Here is a 26,794-nt window from a genome sequence, read left to right as displayed (position 1 = left end):
CATGGTCACAGTGTTTTCATAATGCCTAATAAGTACTACAGTGTGCAAAGTGTTGCCAGGGAGCCTGTGTTTTGACAACAGAAATACAGTTTAATCAGCTTCACAACATGTCCATCAAAATGAGCCAGTTACCAGCTGACTCGCTGACAGTTTGACAATGGGTGGATGTACAGTATGTTTTACAGTAATGTGCTTTTTCTGCCAGAAACTTTTATTCCAGCATAGAAATAGAAGTGTGGGTGACAGTGGAAAAAGATTCTGCTTTTCCCCTCTCCAAACATCCACCCATATTAACAATCAGGGTGTAAACACACATTTCTGTTTGGGACATCAGAGAGTGTTACCATGGCTAACATTTGGTCTAAGCCTTGTCTTCATGTCATACACATACATTCATCTAATCTTAGCTGACTCTTATGTCATTTCACTGCACATGACTGTTTACACTTTTCTACTCTAGAGTAACACCCAAGAGCCTGAAGGAAAGCTGAAGTTCCCAAATTCTCTTTTGAACTCGTATTTTAATAAAACATCATGGCCCTCTGTGTTGCCTTTAGCATTTACATTCTCTCATTACATCCCTTATGAAATTTTTGAAAAATGTTCACTGCGTGTCAGCAGTAAATAGCAACTGAAAAGGCGAATGAACTGGTCAGCAGATACATCATTTAGAGAGATATTGAAAGTGCTAACTTCAACGAAAACATATTGAAGCCTTACTTCAGCAAAAATCCACAAAGCCTGTACAGAAGCTGTATGGAATCTGGTTAATGTGATGTGGAATTGGCTTTTAGTCATTTTAAGGAGTTCATGATCAAACTCCTGCTGAATGATGTCTTAATAGAATTCATGATCTATATTGTAGATATACATCAGTAATGTGATACTGGTGATCTGACCAAGAAACTATCCTTTACCACTTCTATAATTTATCAAACTTTTCACTGTATTTGAGGAATCTTGGTCGCTCTTTGTGTCAGCAAGAGAGCATGTAAAGGGAAACTACAGTTAAGAGTGCAATACACTGAGGAGTTTGAGTTTCCAGCGGGTTGACAGACTAAGCAGGGATAATACATGTTTCCTTTAGAAATGGGAAAATTGAATCAGTGACTTGTAGGGAGTGTGGATGTGGGAGGTTTAATGATTCAAGGAGACTGGAAGGGTGGGAAGGGGGAACAGAGGTGAGGAAAAACCATTTGTTGATCATGTTTATTGTTGCCACAACCTGATTTCCTCATGGGGATAATTAGTTTCCCCTTACAGCAATAGACAAATCTACAGTTTTAGAAAAAATACAGAGGAGTGACAGAATTCTAACCTCCAGTAACTGTTTCTGAGCCATCTTTCTCACAGTACTGCAGAGCTGCTCAGCATCCATCTGCCTGATCTAGTTAATAGCAGGTGAGAAACAGAGCAGAGCTTTGTGCTTGTGGCAGCCATGGTGAAAGGTCCTGTGAAGCATTGTCCCCAAAGGCCTGCGGAAAGCACACACACATGCTTTCTATTACAGCCTTGTAGATGAGGCAGATTTCTAATGTGCTAAACATAAACATCCTTATTGAATCAGTTCCAAAGCTGCATGGCCTCATTTTTTTGGAAAGTAAGATTAAAGTCTAAAAACATGCTAACACCACCACGAGGCTGCACTGTTTATTGCACTTGGCAGTACTAAAGTATCTGTAGTTATCATTTTACTGTTGCCAGTGTTCTACCAATCATGCACGTTAAATGTAAGGTGCCATGATCTTGTTGCAAAAGTGCTGTGCTGTAAGTCTGCATTCAAGTATCAAAACTCAACATTGTTCAGAGTAATCACTACACTAAATACCACTACTTCACATACAGTTGAGTAGTAAATAAAAATGCAATAATAAAAGTAAGAAAAATACTTTACAGCCAAGGACAGTGTTTTTGGAGAGATGAAAAGTAGAATACAATTACATTCTACAAAACACAAAGACGAGCATTAAAAGTTCATACCAGCAGGTGATTTCATGTTCACTACTTGTGTTTTTTGTAAGAGCTGGAGGAAACGGGCATAAACATGGGGAAGAACCAGGTTGGACAACATATTCCAGCCCACTGTGTCTGCAAACCGCCTGAGCCAGTTTTTTTTTTTTTAATGGAATTGTCAGAATCAGTATTTCAAAACTTAATGATTTGTTTTACAAAATGTGTACATATTGTGATTTTGTTAAAAGTGCACTATCGTTCAAAAGATTGGAATCTATTAAAAATGTCCTTATTCTTGAAAGAAATGCATTTTTTTTCCAATAAAGAGAACATTGCATGAGTCAGAAATCCAGTCTACAGTCTTGTTTGTTTTAATATTGATTATTTTGGCTAATAGCTCATGAAAATTCAGAAATCCAGAATGTCAAGTTGAAATAAATTACCATTCAAACAGTACAAACGTGCATCTCTCACTTTAGTTCAGTTCACACAACCGCAATCATGGGAAAGGCTGCTGACTTCAAATGATTAGTGACACAGAAGGTCTTAGACTTTATTGTCCCTGTGTGGAAATCCTTTTCTACAGCACCATTCTACTTTTTCTTTACATTGATAAAATAGTACAAAAAAAACGACATATTCTATGAGAACACTGTTCAACATACAGTATGCACTACTGTTCAAAAGTCTCTTGTAACTTAAAAATGTCCTTATTTTCTAAAAAGAAAGAAAGTTTTTTTTTTTTTTTCCAGTGAAGATGACATGAAATTAAACAGAAATCCTGTGTAGACATTGTTAATGTGGTAAATGACTATTGTAGCTGGAAACGGCTGATTTTTAATGGAATATCTCCATAGGGGTACAGAGGAACATTTCCAGCAACCATCACTCCTGTGTTCTAATGCTACATTGTGTTAGCTAATGCTGTTGAAAGACTCACTGATGATTAGAAAACCCTTGTGCAGTTATGTTAGCACATGGATAAAAGTGGGAGTTTTCTTGGAAAACAGGAGATTGTCTGCGTGACTCAAACTTTTGAATGGTAGTGTATGTGTAGTAACAAATCTCAGTCAACAAAGCAAATATGTGTGAACAGCAGTTCAAAATGGACAGAAAACAGCTCCCACAGGAGATGCACATGTCTAGCAGACAGACTCCAGCTCAGTCAGCTGTCTCTATATTAACGCAAGTCAAAGAACCACCCCGGCTCTTGGGTTATGGTGGCTGTACTGCCTGCTGTGTTCTTCACCAGATCTCACTGCAATGCCATCAAAAAGTGAGCTCCAGCCTGCTGATGTAATCGGTGTCTAACCGAAAACAGACAACCGCCCTGACAGCCACAGACCCTCCTTTGCTGGATTCAGTCCCAAGTGAAGGTGAAAGACAAACACGGTGCAGACGGTATAAATTCCTGCTGCACCTGTCCTCCTTTTAAGTTGAATCAGCGTGACGTGGTGATAAAAGCTCCCTAAATCCACTGAGTAATGTTAAGCTGACTCCTCATGCATGACCTTTGAGTTTGATTCACTCACCCTTTGAAACAGTCAGCCTTGGCTGATAATGGCCTGGGTTCATGACACAGTCTTGTGTTACTGTCCACAGCAGAAACAAATACGTGTGGATCAGTGGGTAGACAAATCCCTCTCGCTGTAGAGACTTTGCAGTTGCTTCACATGTGTCCTTGCAACAGCTGGAGCCACTGTGGAGCCTGACGGTCCCCTGTGGATTTGGTTTTCAGAAATAGTGACTTAATCATGCAGCCACACAGTTATGCTGAGTGTTGAAACTGGTAAACTGATGTACTCCAACATTTGTAATATTAGATATTTGTTTGGAACTCAGTCATTTTTTGGGCCAGATAGAGACTTGAAAAATAGTTGTCACTGAGCTCTCCTCCTGGATGTTCCACTTCACACATTTATGGAAAGAACTTGTTATTACCATTGGATTTTAATCAGCAGTAGTCGTTTATGCATAAAAAGTGACATCATTCTTTCAAGGCTAGTAAATTATTTCCTGTGGCAATTATTGCTTCTTCGTAACATTAAACTGATTTATAGTTTTGCACATCTTTAGACGGAACTAGGACAAAATCATAATTAAAACTGAACACGCCAGTCGTTGAATGTCAAACACTATTTACATTTATCTCTATGCTGTGACAGTGAAATACAAGAATAGGCAAAGTAAAATGTAAATGCTTCTTACTTTATGTATGAGGTATGATTATGGACACACATTTCCGCCCATAGTTAAAATTCGTTGTTGCATTGAACGCACAACCACCAAAGGGGACAAAAAGTTCCCAGTGTGCTGTAGTTTCAGATGAGACAGAATGATGTTATATTTTGTCTGCTGTGGCTCTGGAGCAGTTCTGACAAGTCTGAGACAATAGCTTTGATGATTTCATCAGGCTAAGCTTGGACTTGTGGACAACATGTTTATAATAGAAAGCCTGCCTTTTAAACCGGCTATAATACAGCTGAGTGTTTATGAGGTATGGGAGGTCTAACTGTATTATAGAAATGGTATTGTTCATTGTAGGAGCTTGACCCATTCCTGTGGCTAATTGTCAGGATATCTCCTCATAGTGGCATTGTTCTCTTTCCCATCCATTCTCTATACACCGCTTTATCCTCACTAGGGTCGCGGGGGGTGCGAGAGTCTATCCCAGCTGACTCAGGCGAAGGCAAGGGACACCGTGGGCAGGTCGCCAGTCTGTTGCAGGGCTTGTTCTCTTTCCCATTCTTTACATTTGTTTCCAGTTCCTGTCTCTCGTTCGTCTCTGCTTGTCTTTCCTCTGTGTATGTCTGTTCATGAACGGGTCCTCCTTTTCCTCTCCAATCACCTGACACATCTGAGGTCCACCTACTAATCATCTAGCTGCACTTTTTACAGGTGATTTCTCTCCTCGTTAGATTGTTCTGTCTGCTCCTGTGGCAGTATTTCCAGCCAGACTGTTTATGGTTTTGATTCCAAGTGTTTTTTTGGTCAAACTCAGGCTTTCAGGTTTCCATCATCTGCAGTTGTCTCTCTGCAAGCCCACTGCCACAATCAATATCCAGCCTGCACCTCACACTGTCAGACACAATGTGCACCTCATCAGTCTTCAAAGAGTCAGCCAGGCAACTACCCAGGACCACACCACACCCAGAACCACCCAAAATCAAACACCTTACTCCTCCAGATCTGAACACCAGCTGCTCAATGGCAACAGTCGCTACAAAGACGGTTCACAATAAAACCCTCGTGTCCATGAACTGCATTTGGATCCTGAAATCTTATTTCCTGTTACAACCTTGGCCTATACCAACTGACCTGCAAAAGTTTTTTTTATAATCTATCTTTCATAAATGGATTACATTGTGAAACTGGTACACTCAATAAACTGAACACATCTTTATGAATAGAAAAAAAAATAGAGATTTGAGACTATTTCAGTGCGATTCCAGTCTTATAATAACTCTTCTTCTCTGACGTGTATATCAGCTAAGAATTCTTTTTTTTTTAAAAAAACTGAATGACTGGGTCAGACTTGGTGTTGTTGTGTTTGGCTTGCGTGAGTGTCTGTATCTTTCTCCTTATTACCCATAAACGCTTGCAGCTATAAGGGCCGGTTTATGACAGATGGTTTGGATTTAATTTTCACTCTTATACCACAGATCGTTTGGCAGCTGCCAGGTCCAGCAGCAACGTTCTCACAGAATGACCTAAAAGACAGAAGAAAACAAACCACAGGTCAAATAAACTCTGCATGTTGGGGGTGAACACACACTCGATCAGCTGGTTTTAGCTGAGCTGAAGCTGTGGATCTTCAACATGGTAACCAGGGAGCAAGAAAGCCGTGATAAAATATCAACCATAACGCCATTGTGTCACACAACCCAAGTCTCGCAATCAATAGCAGAAAACTATGACCCCCCTCCTCCCCCAGCACGCCTACCAACCACAAACAGACCGCCAGAGTGAGCTCACAGTCCCTTAGCAACAGTGGAGGGGATCTACAGCAACAGGTCTGCTGGTAAAAATCAACGTTTGGGTGTGGGTCTATAGTCCAAGGAACATTACAAAATGGGATTTCATTCAACTCTGCACTATATGATTCCTCAGAGAGCAGCGCTGAAAGACTTGAATGAGAGCAGGTAAGAACTGACAGAACTTTTATCAGAGCAGGAGAGCAGCTGAAAGGCAGTGTAATGAACTGTAACCCTAACCCCAACCACATACACATGCTTCTTGTTAAAATGCAGTTGATAACCCTGCTTGTCCAAGTTACTGAAACCAAACGGCCGAATCAGTTCCAGAGGTGTGTACCTTCTGTTTTTCTTTAAAATGTGTCAGGACATTAAAATGGGCTTCTAAAAACTTGTGTGAACTGTTGTGCAGAATTATCCCAAGACAGAGGGAAACATCTGCCAGGTGCCTTTTGGACTATACACACAGTTATTCTCCAGTCAACCAATCAATCCAATATTTGTAGGCAGTGCAACAAGCTCTCATAACAATAGGCACATAATGCATTCATATGATCTACATTTGACACTGAGAATAGTATTACCAAATTCAAATATAGAAATAAATCATGTTGTTTAATTGTTAATCTCTTGATTTGTAATGAGTACATTCCTTATCCATGGAACCAGATTCTCCAAGTCCTGCCAAAACATAAGAAGTTTTTTGATTCTTGAACTTAAAGTGTATATAGATTCTTTTAAATAGTCATGATCAAAGAAAATGTCATATCATGCCAAGATGTTCACCATGGTAAGGCTTTCAGATACAATGAATGTGGCTGCCTGTGAGTCAGAAAGGGAATAAAAAAAAAAAAGACCTCCAAATTATTAGAAATCAATCATTCCACAGTACTGAACCCCTACTATCTACACATAGCCACAGGTTTTAGAATTGCCAATTTTTTGCAGCACTTTGAGGCCGCCAGCAGCAGAGTTATCTGTAGATTCTGGGTTAAAATATTAGGATGCTTTAAGACATCATTTAGCATCAGAGTTTTGCATCTACAATCAGAGTAAAACTAGTTTGCTTGGGCACAAGGCTATGATTCCTCTGTGCGTTTCACATGACCTTCTGGTCCATTTCCACAATCATATGTAGCTTCCTGTGTAATTCTTTTAAAAACAATTTCACTCCAAGAAATAACAAGCAGCACTATTAAGATGCCAAGATGACTGTAATTGGTGTAAAGAAATACAAATGAGTCACAGCAGCCTCTGTTTTTTTAGCGCTGACAAACACAGACCAGGGGCCTCGTTTATAAAACATTGCGTAGGATCCATACTAAAAGTTTGCGTACGTCGAAAATCTGAAATGGGCGTACGCCCTTCGCCCCTGATTTATAAAACTGTGCGTAAGCACAGCTGCATGCAATTTCTTTATAAATCACCCACCAGCTGGAAGATTGCACAGGTGGATCCACCTCACATTCCGCCCACAACACACCCACATTTTACCATGAATGGTCAGTGCAAAGTAACTCATGAATGTATCTATGGCTGAATCCCAAACCGCCCCCTACACACTATCCCTACACACTGCCCCTCCGTTTGCGCGTTCCCGCGGAGGGTCCTCCATATTAAGGGCCGTCCCAAACCGCGTAGTGCGGAGGGAGAGTGGACTGTTCAGCCCTTAAATAGCGAGTCTGCATCGATGCTCACTCTGGACAACTTTTTCAGGAAGTGCAACGTCAAAAAGGAGGATGAAACAAACATATTGATGTGAGTTCCACATGCGTCCTTTATTTCTCCCACGCCTTTTTCACACTGACAGAACATCACAAAAAGAGTGATGAAAAAAGATAAAACAAAAGAAACAAACTTCTTCTCTGCTGACGTTTGATTTAATTGTGCACCCCCTGACACCTTAAAATTTGAACACAACTGACAGAATTCATTTATTCATTTGTTGGATTTGAAATGCCAGATAATAGGATTGGAAAACATGTGAGTGAAAAAAAAGTGGGACACTTTCGTCTTCTGGAAGCAGCAGCAATCCTTGTTAGTTGCAACCTGTGCCACAGCGCTACAGCCATGCACAGTAGGCATCTTTGTGTTACCATGGCGATGACGTCTTCCGTTTTCCGGTGAGGCGACAGGGCGTCCCATTCCTGACGATCGCATTTATACCCTTCCCCTTCAACAATAGGTGCCCTCCACAGCTGCGAGTGTGACTTCTTTTGGAGTGACACTCGGTAGTGGAGGGGGAGTGTGTAGGGGGCGGTTTGGGATTCAGCCTATATATAATAAGCTCCTGATCCACGGCATTTTACGCAGCGCCGCCTGCAGTCTTTTCCCTGCTGTGCGTCAGGATGAATGAATCATGATTTGACCCAGGCCACCCTGCCACTAAATTTGTTATGATCATGTCCGATGTACAAATAATTTGTACACTGATTGAATGTACATTTTTCGGTTCACATAGACAAATTCATCTTCGCTCGGAGCCCTTACAGCAACATGAGTGCAGTCAGTTACGCCGATTACATTTGGGAAACCGGACATTGCTTCAAATTGCCGTTCAATGTTGGCCTGTTCACCCACAGTGTAAGGAAACCTGATGTATTGACTGGTCATGTTTATAATGTCATCCAAAACAGCTGTCATTATTGCGCTGAGGGATGGTTGTGATATCCCAGACCTAAAGGACATCATTTAACTCTATATCAGACCCAGATAGGATTTAGACAACAAATGTAACCTCATATATTCTTCATAAAAAACACATACCTGTCGGCCACTTAACGCTGGAAGGAGCTGGTGTCGCCAGAAACCCCCGAGTCGTCAGCTGGCGTGGTTTCGGCGGGTGGGTCTGTCTAAGACGGCCCAGTTCAGCACATAGATCCAAGAGTACTGCTCTAGGGAATCTGAATCGGCTTATTAGCCAGGCATCGTCATGGACTAGGAAATCCCCGTGATTCCTAAAATCTCTCTCCATTCTTAACGTGATCTTCCAGCAATGCCAGCGCATCCATTGTGCCACATTACGCACGGCTGTCACCCGCTATTTATCCGCTTGATCAGTGATTGGACTGATTGTCACATGCCTTTTCCAAATTAGTAATCAATCAGTGCCACCCACCGCTCTATATCATTTGAAGATGGAAGTTTGATATATGAACATAGTTCTGCAAATACAGTCGTAGGCCGAATGACGCACTATATGAACATGTACAACAATGAGGGTTTATGATTATCCGGCTCTACAAGTCTAATATGTGATAACAATAAAGGTTTGAGATCAATCTGGTTTCAATTCGCCACTTCATCCTCCGGCACTGCCGTTCCCTCTGTCTCCAAAATGTGCGTAAGAAAGCATCAAGGTTGGCGCACCGGTGTGCACATTCTCACGCCAAGTTTGTTTTTAGAAATCACAACCTTTGCATAGAACTTTCTAGCTCTGTTTTGTGCGTACGCAAGCTTTATAAATGAGACCCCAGGACTTTTGAAATAATTTGCTCTGGACAGTTGAATGAAAGATAAAATTGTTTGGCCACGGTAACACTGGACATGTTTGGCACAGACCAAAGGAAAGAACTTCATACCACTTGTGAAGCGTGATAGAGGAAATATTCTGGTTTGGGGCTGCTTTGTGGTCACTGATTGCTACGTTAGCATTTAGTGCTGCTGTGAGCTGTATATGTGTCCACTGAGTGCTTTTATTGTCTTTATTTATATTTTATGTTGCATCTATTTTTTGTTGTTTACTTATTTGTTTCAGAATAGAAAGTGTTTTTTTTCTCTTGCTACATTTACAACACCCAACAAAAAAGTGTGATGTGAAATTCTCTTTAAAAATGTGTTTTCTCAGTAAGCATGTAAAATCCAGATTCAGCAGGGGAGCCATCACTGGGTTTGAAAAACAAAGCCTGACGTAAGGCACATGGTTAAAACAAGAAAAGCACTCAGAGAGCACAGTACTCAGCCAAGACTGCTCATTTCCCCGTATGGCATTGTCAGAAATGCAGCATTTGTTTTTTTATTAGTGATTGATGATCAGAAATCACGGTAACATAAAATTTGGCCATTTAATATAGATGTACCCACAAACAAAATGACCTTGCACTGAGCACAGGCGTGTGTTATGCATGTGTACATTATGTACAGATACCAAATCTAATGACCTAATAATGTAGCGAGCGGCGGGAATGGATGGGACTCAGAAACACCCCCACAATTTAATTGTTCCTTGTATCATTTCGAAGTCCACACCGGTGGATTTGTAGTAGGATCGAAATCATGTCTCTGTCAGCAGGCAGCTGACATAGCATTCACTTGTTGTCATGGTTACAGTGATGCTATGCGGCTATCTCGCAATGATACGGAAATCTTTAACAAATCCGTGGATCCAGACTGTAAGCAGCTAAAATCTAATGATGTGGTCCTTGTGTCATTTCTGACCTTCCCTGAAATTTTCATCCAAATCCATTTTTTCCGTTTTTGAGTAATGTTGTGCACAGACAGACAGTCAAATGTACGGCGATCGTCACATAACTCCACCGCATTCCTAGTCGGAGTAATTACTGCAGGACTGCGTTTTTTTAATATGATTATTTATGACCAACAGATTTTTTTTGCAGATATCCTGACCTTTGCAACTAAACATAAAGTATTTATTTAGGGAGGAATATTAACAATACCATTTCAAATTTATGAGCAAAAGCACATGAACATTTAGTGTGCTCATGGTATGCAGACAAGAAAACCGCACACCATAGGCTAAATGTCATAAAAAAGAAAAAGAGAAATTGCCATTCAGTTGTTATATCCAGAATGCAGCCTGAAGGCCTCGTCCAGTCAAATTGTTTTCACTGTCCTCTGAATTATGTGGTGTAGCCCTCATTTTCTTTGACACTTCAGTGTGTTTCTTTCTTTGTGTGTAGCTGCCCTTTATGGTTTTACTTAAACCATAGCGTTAAGCTGTAAATGACCTTCCCTCGCCCACTATACTGTAAACTGCACTTACCGTAAAGCTGCGGTAGTCCTCAGAGCTGACCAGAGTGGTCAGAGTCACTGTAAACCAAAAACCAAACCATCTGTGATGATTTAAGTTTTAAATGATGTGCATATGCTCACCATTAAATAAGAAAACGCTATAATAACCAATGGCTTTTCTAGACAATTATGCATAAGCTTATATTTTGAAGGCATTTCCTTTGCCTTTTTTAGAGGTTTTATAGCAGAGAGATGACGAAGGGGAAAAAATGGGAAATGACAGACAGATGCTATCGATAACAGTGACATGAATTCATTCACCAAGATAACCATTCATTTTACAGCTATGTGTCACACACTGCTCTCCAACATCATGGTGAAGCAACACTGTCCCACACTGTGTTTTCCTCTTTTCCTTTGTCATCTGTCTGCATGTAAAAGTTCTACAGATTTCCCTTTTCATGCAGAGTAAGAAACATTCAGTCCACACCATGCGGTTGGCACATAATGTGAACATATTGAATCCAGTGTAAATCCTGGTTTCACTTAGTGGATGCATATTTTTTAGGAATGCTACTGCTTTATAACTATAAATTCAATCCAGATTTTAAACATATCTTAGAAGTACTTTTCTTTATGTGTTACATGAATTCCATATTTCAAAATCCAAAAACAGAGGGGACACCTATGAATACAATGTCATCATCCGAAGCTTTGACTTCAGTAGGGATATGAAAGCGGTCAACTTACTGTCTCTAAACTTAAAAGGCAAACTAAGTCCTTACATGCATGTGTGACTGTGCACCATGTGTCTTTGCAGTTAAACATGTTGGATGTGTGATGAATGACAGGAGGAAGCATCAAGTGGAGTGTGGTGCAGATGAAAGCATGTATGTCCACAGCGAGCAGAGGAGGAGCTTTCAGTCGAAATGCTTTCAAGAAAGCACGGGGTTCATGCTGCTTCCACCGAGACCAGGGACCTGTGGAGCCACACAGCTTTTCTCCAGACACACTGAGCCTCTGGGCCTGCAAGGTGACTGTCAGTCAGTTATGCAAAGACCAATTTCACATCAGTGTGCATCCAGTGTTGGTTAGTGTCACATAATTTCATGTTTTGTAGCAACTTCTACTGCTAAAAAATTAGACGAAGATTCAAGTGCCAAAAAGTGCAGTTCATCAAATGGCCACCTGAGGGCGGCTCCAGAAGCAACTCAATCCCCAAAAATCTTCATGCTTAAATGTCCAACTTTTCAGCAGGAACACACATGTTTACAGCTTGGATCAAAAAAGACTGTTTCTGTATCTGACTTAACTTTCATAACAATAGCACTGACAGGGAACTTTTACACAATTCACCTGTTTAAGTTGTATTTAGGGTTTGAGGTATTCTAGAATTGGAGGACATTTTACATCCCACCCATCAAATGTCACAAAATCCATGTACAAAATACTAAAACATGCAGTTGTTGTGTAAATGTTTTTGTCCTGAGACCAAATCTTAAAAAAACTATGAGAAAATGATGTTTGAATTTTTTTTTTTTAAATACCAAATAAGTCGGCCCGTTTTCTTGTCCCACTCCCGATGACCAAATTGATTCTCAATTAAAACCACTAAAATGAAACCTAAACCTCCTTTATCAGTATAATTTTTTTATTGATGTCTGAGCATTTTTTATTCAACAAAATATTTTAAATTATAATCATTACGCATGAAGCATGTGTCCCATAACAACCCTGTTAGCATAATCTTTTTAGCTAAAAGATGTAGAAAACAGTGAATCACAAAATACACTGGAATTAACATCATCAAACAGTTTTCCTAAAGAATGTTTAGAGCAAAGCTGTGTCCTCTCTTCTATTTTTCATCTTTTCATTCATTGTCATCCTTGATTGAATGTCTCACTCTACCTCATATTATCAGGATCAGACTCATTCTTTGGACTGTTTTCCATCAGTCAGTTTGTCCTCTTGGTCAGCAGTAACAGCTAGCTAAATATCTAGCTTCTACTGCTGAGAAAAAGATCACATTAGCATGTATTAGCAACCCTGTTACTGTGGTTAGCAAACAATAAATAAAACACGGGGAAATAATGGTATCATTGATGTGTAAGCTGAGCCAATCAAGCCTTTGATAGTTTATTACTTATTATTGATGAATTGGAGCACAAAAAATGCAAAAGAGAAGGTTTATTTTTCAAAAGTTTTGAAGCCCAAATGTCCTCCAGTTCTGGAATGACCCACATAACTAAGGTTATGGTGGCTATCAGGACAATTCATAACCCTAACCAACCTCCACTCACATTCTGCCTAATTGTTGGATAAGCCAGGAAGTCCTCTTTAATAGTGTTGTTCTGCATGGTTTGAGGAAGATGACTTCAAGGTGCCTTCGCCTCTAACTTCCCTATGGTTTCTAGCAAACCAAACATCTGTCAGATGTGCTGGGATAAGTCTGATGCAGCAGATGCTCTGCCTTCCAGAACTTGAAGCATTTGCTGCTACCTTATTGGTGCCTGGTGGCTCTTGTTCTTGGTTCTTCCTATCCCATTTCATTTTATTTTGTGTCCTGTTTCAACCATTAACGCCATTTCAGTAAGTGGCGGTAAACACTGTAAAGAGTATTATATACTAGACGCAACACTTACGGTGCATTTGTGTCCCAGTGCAGGGGTTCTGCTGCCCCCTCCAGCAGAGGCCCTGCAGTGGGAGGGTGAGACCTAAGGTGACCCTGCAGAGCAGAGGAGGAGGAGATGGAAGGATGACAGTGCAATGCAGTCTCAGGTCAAAGCTGGAGAGTGGAACCAAACCAGCAGGAAGGTCCAGGACTGGAACCGGGCCTGAAATTAAACCACAAGGTTTAGCTGCAGCTGTGAGCCGCTGCTTAGATCCAGCCAGTGAAACGGCAAGTAAGTTCACCTCCATATATTAATGTTCATATGTATGCAGCCTGTATATCAGGGGTGTCAAAGTCATTTTATAATAAAAAGGTTCAGTTGCCCACCTGCCTTGTAAACGTTTAAAATTCATCCATAGAATTACATAGAAGTTGTGGCAGTACATGAACAATAGGGTTCAACCAAACCAAACTCAGGCATACTGAAGCTGCTGACTGACCTGATGTTGCTCAGTGTTCAATGTCTTTAAATATTTTCACAGCAAATATTCATTTTCACCTCTGTAATTTTACACTCTACAAAGTCTTCCCGTAGTCCAGATTGGACCCTCTGATGGGCTGGTTTTGGCCCACGGGCCTTATGTTTGACCCCACTGCTCTATATTGACTGATGAACCAGTTTCACTGGACAACATGGCATCCCTGTTTGGTTACATTTTACATACACACGTCATTCTTGATTCTCTCTAATGCATGCATACCATTGGTCAATTTGTTCAAATTTCTTAAAGTACTTATGTTAAATTCTGATGCACCCAATATGAACATTTTTCATTATTTGATGTTCTATTTGTTTTTAGACCTGTCTTCCTTACATTACACCACGCATATTTAACAGGCCAGCTCATCAATATGGGAACAGTACGGCACTTTAGAAAAGACTGTTATCGTCACTGCTTTAACAGATAACTGAGGACTTATCCCATGCATCATCTGATACCGATCACTGATAGTCTTCTTTTAAGATCTTAATACAAGATAACATTTAGTAATATTCCATGGTGTTCATATTAACGCAGCTACATTTGCCCACACATATTTTGCTGTCATTTCAGTGTAAAATATGATTTTTGTTTGCTTAGCATTGTCTTTGAGATTTTCTTCATTTTAGTGTGTACAGGGAATTTAGACCCTTCGAAAAGACACAGCTAACAGTATATGTAAACAGCCTATACCACACTGACATGAGAGCCTCTGTCAGGAAGCTTCTTTTCATTCATCTGCATTTATTCAGCAGTTTGACCGTTATAAATAGAGCATCCCATTCAATTAAAATCAGTAGACATGAATCTGAATGAATGATGTAAGATAAAGTAGTGAATTAGGAAAACTAAGATTCTCGTCTGTGGGGTGTACAGTCGTGAACAAATGTTTACATGCAATTGTAAAGATCACGTAAATCGTGTTTCCAATGACTGCGAAAACTTTGAATTTTCTATTGTTGAATCATTGAAACACATACATCTCCATTACAAAAAAATGCTGAATGAGTACAGAGAATGCACAACCAAGTGAATATATGTAAATATTGGCTCTTCTAGGCTTTTTGAATGTTATTGGACCAAATCAATCAAATTCTGATCAGAAAAAGAGTCGCTTTGCTGCGTGTAATGTCTGCAAACACACATTACCACATTACTCCTTTTCCATTGTTGTGTGCAACCACACAATCACTGGTGGGAAAAACAGCTAAGGCACGCTTCTTCTTCAGATGAATGTAGAAAATGGAGTAATGAAGTTCTGATTAATACACTAAAATCACGCTAGCCTAATGCTGTTTTTGCAAGGCCCCACCACCTCTGAGTTAGCTATGTGAGAATGCAAAGTGTCTGACGATTTTTAAATCTTTGCATAACTGACAATCAACCATTTAAACTGAATAGCAATAATAAACATAATCACTGAGTGTAGCCCTACAGTAGTGTTCAGCTGTAAGGGTTACTGGAACTCAGTGTTAGGAATGCTTGAGCACAATAATAAACTAATTTTTGCTTTGATCAGGGTTTAAAACCTTATTGAAACATCTCACGGAGCTCAAACTCTCAGGGAAACCAGGGATAACAAAATGAATCTTTACTTAGTTGGGGGAGGTCTCCCAAAGACAAGCATGTTTAGTTCTGATCAGTTTCACAGTTGTAATCAGTCCAATAAAAAACAGATCTGATTTTGGGATGTAATAAAAGAACAATATCATCTTTGTTGTTAAACTCTGTCTGGTACTAATATGTACTCTAATTTTTCATAACGGGGACTAAAGCTGCTGTTAATTCACTCTGCTAACCACTTGAAAGGCCATTTTGATCAACACACGATCACACAAACACAACAGCTTCCATCTGCCTGTAAATCTCAATAATCACATCCAGACAACACGAATGTAAGAATCCTTCTTCTGGCCTTAGGCGGGGACAGCTGTGCTTATTCATGGTGACTCAAAGAAATTATCTAATTTCATTGCCAAGTGATGTGAAAGTTTCTCCGTTTTACATTCTTTTGTTTATCATTGAGATTGGCATTGGTTTTATTTGGATAGGTGGATGTTTTTGCTACAGTCTGGGTTGTTGCCTTTTGGACATCCTCTAGTGATAAGCAGACACAGTTGTTCAGCTGTAGTTGTGCTCCATCTATCACTCAGTTCCAGACAGTAGTGTTTGGACTACTGGCAAGCTGTAAATGACATCTGCAGTGTGGATGTGACTGAATTCAAAGCTTCATCTCAGAGGGTGACTCTTGACTCTTTGAAACTCATTGTCCTCTTAGAATCTGCCACAACCCTCTGTGAAAATAAGAGGCAGGCTGGTCACGGACAGCCCGGTGCCACCAAAGTCTCAGAACTCCATTTGTATCTGCCTTCATTAATCTGTGAGGACGACGAGCAGGACGGAGAGGCAGAGGAGATGAGGTAGGAGCTCCAGGTGCTGTCAAAGGTTGCTGCGAGTCTTAGGAGAGCAGCCATCTGCATCACTTTCATAAAGCTTTCCTCAGATAAAATCAGTGGTTTTCACTCTTCTTTTGGGAAAATGAACAGAGCTCCAGAACAGCTCTCAGAAGTGATGTCAGTTGGAGGGTGGGGAGACAAAAAATATTTTCCCAAGCAATTAGGACAGCTGCAGTGCATGTAAAAGCATGCCCACTGGGTCTAAACGGGATCTGTTGTATTCATAGAATCATTCAGCACAGCAAAAAAGTCAGAGGGGTGAAGTTACAGGATGTTCTGTGGAAAAGATTCCTGTAAGACATGAACATGGAGAAGGATGGAAACACAGGGATGTTATACTGCCTTTCTTATTTTTCTAGAGAAATGGATTAAAAGACTGTCAATAATCTTTGTAATTACTTTCAGGTCAATAGAGCAATGCACTTGTAGAGCTGCTGTTTGGTCTGCCTATATAAAACTATGCACTCTGCATTGGACTGCATGTATAAAGTTGCTCACCTTGTGCGTGGGTGTCTTATCTTTGGGATGAGCTAGTTTTTGTCTCAGAGTGTTGTTGGTTCTAAAATGCACGAGTATATCATGTTTGGAGAACATCTTGCTAAGTTTCTCAGATTCACCAGCTACATACGGGATGACAACAGCGTTCTGTCTGTTCCTTTTTTTCTTCTCAGTTGATGGTGTGTTGTGTGTAGGTATCTCATCCTCAGGGTCTGAGACAAGTTTAGATTTTAGAATTAGATTTAGATTGAACACTATTGGGGCTGCACAGTGGCTTAATGGTTAGAACTTTTGCCTTGCAGCTAGAAGATCCCCCGTTTGTTGCCTTCCAGGGATCTTTCTGCATGGAGTTTGCATGTTCTCCTAGTGCATGCATGTTTTTTGTTTTTTCTCTGAGTACTCCGGCTTCCTCCCACAGTCCAAAAACATGCTGAAGTTAACTGGTAGCTCCTTAATGAACTTCTTTATTTTATCATGTAAGATCAGTTGATAACAATTTCTCCTTTACAGTGATGACCTGGCAAGATGCCCCAGCAGGAAGAAAGATAAATAAACGATACATATATTAAAAGTGACACACAAGTGTTTACATAAAGATTTAAAAACAGCCTAGATTGATACTAGTTAAGTGAAAACAGTCAGCATGTGCAGAGGTCAGCTAGGGTCTGCTGCAGCTTCTGCTTAAACATGTAAAATGATGGAAGAGATGACAGTTTCAGAGATTTTTGGTGGGAATTCCAATCAGTTGCTGCAGCAAAGCAAAAGGAATTCCAGCCAAAGACCGTGTATCCCTGGGGATAGAGAGTGTTACGAGATCACCGGACCTCAGGTGGGAGCTGTTATGGAGGGGTAGGAGGTGGTAGAGGTACTGAGGTGTCTTCCCTGATAGGGTCTGTTAGATGAATAGAAGCCAGTGCTGAATTCCCCTGGTGAAAAGGAAGGGAAAACCCACCACTTGTAAAGGTCATAGTGGTGGGTGGAGAAAGGTGCACCAGCAGCAAGATGGATGACTGAGTGATAAAGGACACCAAGCCTCCGACTCTCAGACTCTAAATTGTCTGTAGGTGTGAATGCGAGTGTGATTGTTTGTCTCTATATGTAGCCCTGTGATAGACTGGTGACCTGTCCTGTGATAGACTCCAGCGCCCCGCGACCCAAACGAGGATTTAGCGGCATACAGATAATGGATGGATGGATCAATGTTATTGCCATTGCACATGTCACAAGTACAAGGCAGCAAAATGCAGATTGCATCTCACCAGAAGTGCATAAGTAAATGCAACATACAGAGGTATATAATATAAATATGGACAATATACGGTATTTACAGTAGAGCAAATTTGTGCTCATTAAAAAGATGAAAGGTTATACACACGTGGACAAAATTGTTGGTACCCCTCAGTTAAAGAAGGAAAAACCCACAATTCTCACTGAAATCACTTGAAACTCACAAAAGTAACAATAAATACAAATTTATTGAAAATTAAATAATCAAAAACAGCCATCACTTTTGAATTGTTGATTAACATAATTATTTAAAAAAACAAACTAATGAAATAGGGCTGGACAAAAATGATGGTACCCATAACTTAATATTTTGTTGCACAACCTTTTGAGGCAATCACTGCAATTAAACGATTTCTGTATTTGTCAATGAGCGTTCTGCAGCTGTCAACAGGTATTTTGGCCCACTCCTCATGAGCAAACAGCTCCAGTTGTCTCAGGTTTGATGGGTGTCTTCTCCAAATGGCATGTTTCAGCTCCTTCCACATATGTTCAATGGGATTCAGATCTGGGCTCATAGAAGGCCACTTTAGAATAGTCCAACGCTTTTCTCTCAGCCATTCTTGGGTGTTTTTGGCTGTGTGTTTTGGATCGTTGTCCTGTTGGAAGACCCATGACCTGCGACTGAGACCAAGCTTTCTGACACTAGGCAGCACATTTCTCTCCAGAATGCCTTGATAGTCTTCAGATTTCATCGTACCTTGCACACTTTCAAGACACCCTGTGCCAGATGCAGCAAAGCAGCCCCAAAACATTACTGAGCCTCCTCCATGTTTCACCGTAGGGACAGTGTTCTTTTCTTCGTATGCTTGGTTTTTGAGTCTATGAACATAGAGTTGATGTGCCTTACCAAAAAGCTCCAGTTTGGTCTCATCTGTCCAAAGGACATTCTCCCAGAAGCTTTGTGGCTTGTCAACATGCATTTTTGCAAATTCCAGTCTGGCTTTTTTATGAGTTTTTTTCAGCAGTGGTGTCCTCCTTGGTCGTCTCCCATGAAGTCCACTTTGGCTCAAACAACGACGAATGGTGCGATCTGACACCGATGTACCTTGGCCTTGGAGTTCACCTTTAATTTCTTTGGAGGTTGCTCTGGGCTCTTTGGATACAATTCCAACGATCCGTCTCTTCAATTTGTCATCAATTTTCCTCTTGCGGCCACGTCCAGGGAGGTTGGCTACCGTCCCGTGGGTCTTGAACTTCTGAATAATATGAGCCACTGTTGTCACAGGAACTTCAAGCTGTTTAGAGATGGTCTTATAGCCTTTACCTTTAAGATGTTTGTCTATCATTTTTTTTCGGATGTCCTGGGACAATTCTCTCCTTCGCTTTCTGTTGTCCATGTTCAGTGTGGTACACACCTTTTCACCAAACAGCAGGGTGACTACTTGTCTCCCTTTAAATAGGCAGACTGACTGATTATGAGTTTGGAAACACCTGTGATGTCAATTAAATGACACACCTGAGTTAATCATGTCACTCTGGTCAAATAGTTTTCAATCTTTTATAGAGGTACCATCATTTTTGTCCAGGCCTGTTTCATTAGTTTGTTTTTTTAAATAATTATGTTAATCAACAATTCAAAAGTGATGGCTGTTTTTGATTATTTAATTTTCAATAAATTTGTATTCATTGTTACTTTTGTGAGTTTCAAGTGATTTCAGTGAGAATTGTGGGTTTTTCCTTCTTTAACTGAGGGGTACCAACAATTTTGTCCACGTGTGTACAGCATGTACAATTGTTCAGTGGGAATGATTTACATTAAAAACAGTGTGCAGTATGAATGTATAGTAGTGCAATGGTAGATATTAATGTACAATTGATAGAGAAATGCAACAAGAAGGTCCCCGGTTCAAATCCCAGGATGGGCCTGGGATCTTTCTGCATGGAGTTTGCATGTTCTCCTTGTGCATTCGTGGGTTTTCTCCGGGTACTCCGGCTTCCTCCCACAGTCCAAAAATATGCTGAGGTTAATTGGTTACTCTAAATTGCCCGTAGATGTGAATGTGAGTGTGATTGTGTGTCTGTATATGTAGCTCTGTGACAGACTGGTGACCTGTCCAGGGTGTCCCCTGCCTTCACCCGAGTCAGCTGGGATAGACTCCAGCACCCCCCGCGACCCTAGTGAGGATAAAGCGGTGTACAGAGAATGGATGGATGGATGACATGCAGTTTATAAGATGATAATATGTAAATGTTGTGTTTGAAAAACTAAATTCATGTAAGTCCTTGTTGACATGAAAACATCTACTGTTGTCAAAAGTTGGAGTGCCTTTAGTGACTGGACTACTTCACCATTACATGCCATGTTTCTGTGCTTCTTGCAGGACCTTAGTGGAGGAAACGCGTGCTTAAGAATGTGAGATGAAGCAAGGCTTAAAACCTTCATACACCGGTGGAGACCATCCTAACACAGGACCTGGCTCTCCACCTCCACAACACACCGCAGGCCTTTGATGGCAAGTCAGAGCAGATAACAGTTTGTCCCTACAGAACCTTTACAAGGACAGAACATGAAGAAGAATAGTATCAAAACAAACTTCTGCTGACACTGCCTGCAGCTTAGACACACGCACACGCACACGCACACGCACACGCACACGCACACACACACGCACACGCACACGCACACACACACACACACACACACACACACACACACACGCACACACACACACACACACACACACACACACACACACACACACACACACACACACACACACCAGCACACGGGCTCCATAATTATATGTTTTAGAGTCTGCCCAAAATACAGCTATGGAGACTATGGTGTGAGGGCCCCAAAGGCCACAGGAGAATAAGTGTTTATGTACCAAAGGGCCACTTGAGAAAATGTTGACGTAACAGGATGCCTGTGGACAACTGATATGCTGGTGCAACACAAATGACTTTTAGTGGAACAGGTGTATTTGTGTCAAAATAAAACTGGGATAAAGCACAGCTGCTGAGACAAGACTGGGCCACACAGGAGGGAAAAGAAAACAGATGGTAAGATAAACCTAAAGATATGTGACACAGACAGCAGGGAATTAAACAAAAACAAAACAAATACTTGCAAAAACAATATACTGCTAATTTAACAAATATGACCTCAGAGATTATTATTATTGGATCAGAACCAAAGCTACAATAATCAGAGTATTGATCTGTAACTACATCAGCTTTCATTTTTAAAAATGCAGAGCTTCGATTTGTGGAACTTTATGATAAATACTACTGTGATTTCCTTGGTGTGATTTGGCTTTTGACAAATGCTATGTGTGGAAATCATATCTTTTTAATTGGCTGCATAACTGGCTTACTTCAGTGGACGCACACATTTGATTTTAACTTCAGCATCACAAAAGACTTTAAAAAATAAATGAGTTTGGAACCAACATCAAAAACTGTAAACTCTCTTTTCATTTTTAAAACAAACCAGGCAAAAAATATTGTAACCATATCCACCCAGTCTTTATTTGTGAAATGTCAAGTTTATTCTGGGTTTGCATGTTTTACTTTTCTTTATTCACTTCATTCCAGTGTATTTTGAGCTGTCCATAAATAGCTGAATGTAGAATTTATTTTGTCTTTTAAAGCGTTTTTTTTTTTTACATAGCATGTGACAAATAACTCAAATAGTTCAAGCAGCTGCAAACATTACTTCTATAATAAAAGGGTAACTGATGAAAAATGTTCAGATATCTTCTGAGTCACCTGCATTACTGCCAGTATTTATTCCACACATTGTAGCATCAAATCACAACAAGTCATAAGAACAAACGACAAAATGTCAATTCCAGTATAATTTCAAACAACCAGTCTGAAAGTTAAAGCAGGTGAGACTTCCAAAGTTTCTGAAGTTATCCCTTAATGCTGCAATAGAAATCTGGAAAAGGTCAGAGTTGAAAATAGAGCCCTCCTCCTGCAGCTCTTCCCATCATTAGCACTGGCTTCAGACAGCAGTGGTATGAGTCACCGTCTCATGAGTGAAATTCCTCCATCTTAACCACTGGGTCACCACATTATAGTCCCACCACACACTTCACAGCTCTTTAGACTCTCTGGCCTGATTTTGGATGCAAAAAAAATGTTTCTTGTCACATTCTAGACTTTCTAAACAGAGCAGCAAACCAGGCAGGAGCAGAAGTCTGGTTCCTTCTCAGATCACCTGAAATACAAAATCCTAAAGGTTTATTATTTATTTGTACCAAAACAACTAAACAGCTGTTTAGTACAAACTAAAGAAGGACAGGTAGTAGGACAGTAGTTTAACTAGAAAAGAACTCAGAGAATGCAGTACTCCTCCAAAGCTGTTCATTCCCTCATATGGCATTGCCAGAAATGGAGAAAATTTTTTTAGAAATGCAGCATTTGTTTATTAGTTACTGATGATCAGAAATCCCAGCAACATAGAATGTGTCCATTTAATATAGTTGTACCCACAAACAAAATGACGTTGTGCTGAGCACAGGTGTGTGTTATGCATGTCTACGTTGTCTATGGATACTGAATCACGTAACGTAAATATGTAACAGACGGGGGGAATTGATGGGACTCAGAAACACTCCTACAATTTAATCAGTTGTTCCTTGTATCATTTCTGATGGATAAGTCCTGATAAGTCCATAGCGGTGGATTTCTACTTGGATCACAATCATGTGATCATCAGCAGACAGCTGATGTAGTGTTCACTTGTTGTCATGGTTACAGGGATGCTGTGACACTAACTGGCAATGATACAGAAATCTTTAACAAATCCATGGATCCAGACCATAAGCGGCATCACTGCCAAAATCTAATCACTTGGTCCTGGTGTCATTTCTGACTTTCACTGAAAATTTCATTCAAATCCGTTGTTCTGTTTTTGAGTAATGTTTCAAACAAACAAACAGATAAACCAACGCTGATCGTCCACAGCATTCCTTGGTGAAGTAAAAATTATGTCCAAAGCTGCACAAGCAGATTTCATAAAATATGTTTAAAATATGAAGTTTGTCGAGTTTTTATTTGTACAATATCAGAGCAAAACACATTTATCTCTACTATTGATTCAGTTCACTTTCAGCTTATTGTAGGACAGAACCTCGTCCACAACTCTTGACAGCTTTATGTCGACAAAACATAACAGGCCGAGACACTTCGCAGCGTTCTGGAGTTCATCGATCAGTCTGTCACGTCTGTGTAGTGTCTCCTCGCTGGCCTTCTCTCAGTACAGAGGTAGCAGATCATACACCACACACTGCGCTCCGGAGAGATCTGAACTCCACTGCTGCTCCGGAAAGGCCTCAGAGCACAGGAGCCTGTCAGCAGAAAGGAGAGGGCAGCTGGATGTCAGAATGAGAGGTTCCTTTCTAAAGTATGGTGCTTTCATATCTGTCAGCCAATTGAAAATGCTTTGGTAAGTCAGAATTACTAGAGTGTAAAGTCTCACTGTGTAAATCAGAGTTGAAAATAGAAATCCATGATCAAATGTGACAACTGTGAAAAAATATATACTTATGAGGTAACTGAGGTGACTTTGTGATGCAAAGTGAATGAAAACTGTTAAATTGAAAACAGATATTAGCTCACGTGATTCACTGTTCAGAATCTAGCTCGTGATCACTTTATTGAACCTTCAGTCGGTCCAACATTTGACCTGCTGAACATTTTCACCAGGAGTCTTTTCAATAGTACAATAGATGATTAACAGGAAAACACGGTCTCACCATGAAAGAAAATAAAGTAGTAGTTCAGGAATTGTGGGGAGTACTTGTTTGCCAAGATTTACAGTAGAAGACAGATATTAAAAATCCTAAATTCTTTTCTGCAAACCTCACCTCCTGAAACTATTCTCCCAGCATTTTCACTGACTAATTTAAATCATCAGTACAGTAAATATTTGACACAACTCTCATTTAATCATTCAGAATTTAGATTTTAAAAGATCTGGGACGTGACTTCTTGATTATATGACTTTAGATTTTCTTTCATTAATGTTGTTCTGTCTGTGCAATAGTGTAAGAAAAATAATGTTAGATTTTACATTGTAATTTGCATGGTCTTGCCATTTTTTCATTACATTTCATAATAATTATTGATTAAGATGTTTTTGATATGCTGTTCTTATGAGGAACTGGGACTGCTGTATGTTTTATTGTCATTTATGATCTATTATTGACTTTTGTCATGAAATGTAAGCACAGTGTTGGCAGCATGGTGTATAATATGTGTCTTGCACATGCCTGATAACAACTCAGCGTGGTTGAAATACTAATTTCCAGACAGTGGAAACTGTAATTCAAAGTGTGGATATTTTTCTTCATTGATTCCATTGTCCTGTTCCTGACCTGAATAGAGTGCTTGATCTGCATACTATATGAAATTCAGTGTAAAGCTACAGCCTGGAGACTGGAACATTGCAAAGGAAACAGTGGTGATTTTTGACTGAGGGTGTGTCAAAACTTGGTACATATTAATTTATAATGATCAGTTTCCTGAACACTTTTACGTTAGTTATTCGGTCCTTGCCAGTTTTGGTCTTTACATAAGCTCTCGCTTCCCCTGTGTGTCAAATTTTCTAATTTGTACAAATAACTAACAGATGAAACGTCATTACTTGGCTCAAAACCTTTTAGTTTTTATGAACCCATGGCTATTCCCCTATTTCCACTATAACAAATTACATGTTGTGTTGTGCATATACACTACCATTTAAAAGTTTGGGGTCACTTAGAAATGCCCTCATTTTTGAAAGAAAAGCAGCTTTCTTTCAATGAAGATAACATTAAGTGAATGATAAATCCAGTGTAGACATCGTTAATGCGGTAAATGACTATTCTAGCTGGAAACAGCTGGTATTTAATGGAATATCTACATAGGGGTACAGAGGAACATAACTGGCAATGGTTTTGTCTGTTGATGTTTGTTCAGTTTGGTGCACTGGACTCAAGGTGTTTATAGCTCCAAATGTGTCGTGTCCATTAAAATTGTGGTGAAAACTGACATGAAAAATGGCAACACTTCAAGCATGAATAGAAATGTGCCCCCCTAGTTATTATTCTTATGCTGTCTGTTTGTCTTTCTTTGACCTTAAACTGTGAAGGACTTGGTGAAGTCTGATCCAGGAAGATGCTGTACTAATAATGGTAATCAGCCCAGTTAGAACAAATTCATAAAGTCTTTCAGTCCATCCAGTCTTTGTTACTGTGCTGAAGAACACGAAGACGAATGAATTCACAAATTGTTTCCTTCTTGTTGATGCTTTTCCTTTCTTTGCTACATCACGGTTCTGTATAATAATAAAAAAAAACATTACCAAGGATAAAGTAGGCAGCAGCACTGAGGGACAGGATGATGAGGAAGATGGTGCCGTGACCCAGATCTCCTATGGCACAGGCATTTGGACAGGCACAAGGGCTCTCTACCCAGATTTGCAGGTTCCCCTCTGCGCTGAGGCTCTGGCTCCGGATGATGGACATGGACTGATTTGCATTGCAGTGATAATGGACTACAGTCAGCGGCCCGTCGCTGTGAGCTGGGGCAGGAGAAGAAGGAAGGAATCTGCAGCGGATCACAACTAAATGATCAAGGACATGATTATTATTTTATGTTTGTGTTTTAGCTCACCAAAGTAAGAGACAGACAGCATGTTCAGAGTGTGATTGTAGTGGAACTGATTCCCTTCATGTCTGCCATAGTTGATATAGTTGCTGGTGTATCCACTGAGCTCATGATACCTGTTTACAGAAACACAATATCACATTACAAGGAACAGATGTAATGAAATGTGATTTTTCTGCAGACAAAATATTCACTAGTAAATCAACTCATTTATGCTTAGAAATTATATTTATTAAAGACTCAAACCATAATTCAAATCACAAAACAAGCTGCAGCAAAATTTTTACCGTGAGCCGCAAGAGCACTAAGAATTTCATTGCATTTCTGCCCCAACCTAAGGTCTTGTTTTCCAAATAAATGATCAGCAAATTAACTGACACTGTGCAAATTTTGCACTGCCATCAGTTATAGTTACTGCAGGAGTTAAATATGAACAGAACGGTTTCTCTATAATAGAAAGTATTTAGAGAGTGACAAAAGAGCAGAAATGTTTGTGTTCTCTAAGTGTGTTGGAGGGCCCCCTAGTGGCCCCTATCCCTCAGCAGCTGCTTAGTTTTAAAGAGAGGTGAAATAAACATCTATGTGAAGCTGAACAAACGCAAAGCAAAGATTCCACTTATTTGCACATATTAACATATTTAATAGCTTCTTGTTGGACTTCAGTGATCTTGCTTCCAGAAATGTGGTGTGACACAGACGGCCACTGTAGCTTTTATATACTTATATTGATTTGACCAAGATGTTTTGTTTGTTTATAGCTGATGAGATTATCCTAAATTAAACGTATAACTTTGAAATACATCATGTACTACATCATACCGCTACTCCTCTACAGTGTACAAGAAAACACGGTATTTGTTACTGTCACCTGACAGCTTCAGTGGTTGGTTACTGCTCTGATAA

General features: G+C 40.0%; 2 long non-coding RNA genes across 2 annotated transcripts; one reads left to right on the top strand and one right to left on the bottom strand.

Moving 5' to 3' along the window:
• Positions 1 to 5,944: 5,944 nt before the first annotated feature.
• On the top strand, positions 5,945 to 21,870 carry LOC110960197 (uncharacterized). Its single transcript, XR_007942956.1, has 5 exons — positions 5,945 to 6,095; positions 11,719 to 11,931; positions 13,559 to 13,801; positions 16,330 to 16,471; positions 20,614 to 21,870. It is a non-coding gene; the product is annotated as an uncharacterized LOC110960197 (long non-coding RNA).
• A 1,405-nt stretch (positions 21,871 to 23,275) lies between these two features.
• LOC127534696 (uncharacterized) lies at positions 23,276 to 26,060 on the bottom strand. The gene is made up of 3 exons (XR_007942955.1): positions 25,898 to 26,060; positions 25,587 to 25,805; positions 23,276 to 23,589 (listed from the first exon to the last, which is right to left on the bottom strand). It is a non-coding gene; the product is annotated as an uncharacterized LOC127534696 (long non-coding RNA).
• Positions 26,061 to 26,794: the final 734 nt, after the last annotated feature.

This window comes from Acanthochromis polyacanthus, chromosome 7, assembly GCF_021347895.1.
Source record: "Acanthochromis polyacanthus isolate Apoly-LR-REF ecotype Palm Island chromosome 7, KAUST_Apoly_ChrSc, whole genome shotgun sequence".
NCBI classification, from domain to species: Eukaryota; Metazoa; Chordata; class Actinopteri; family Pomacentridae; genus Acanthochromis; species Acanthochromis polyacanthus.
Note: the sequence above shows the minus strand (reverse complement) of the source record. Positions and strands in the feature narration are given on the sequence as shown.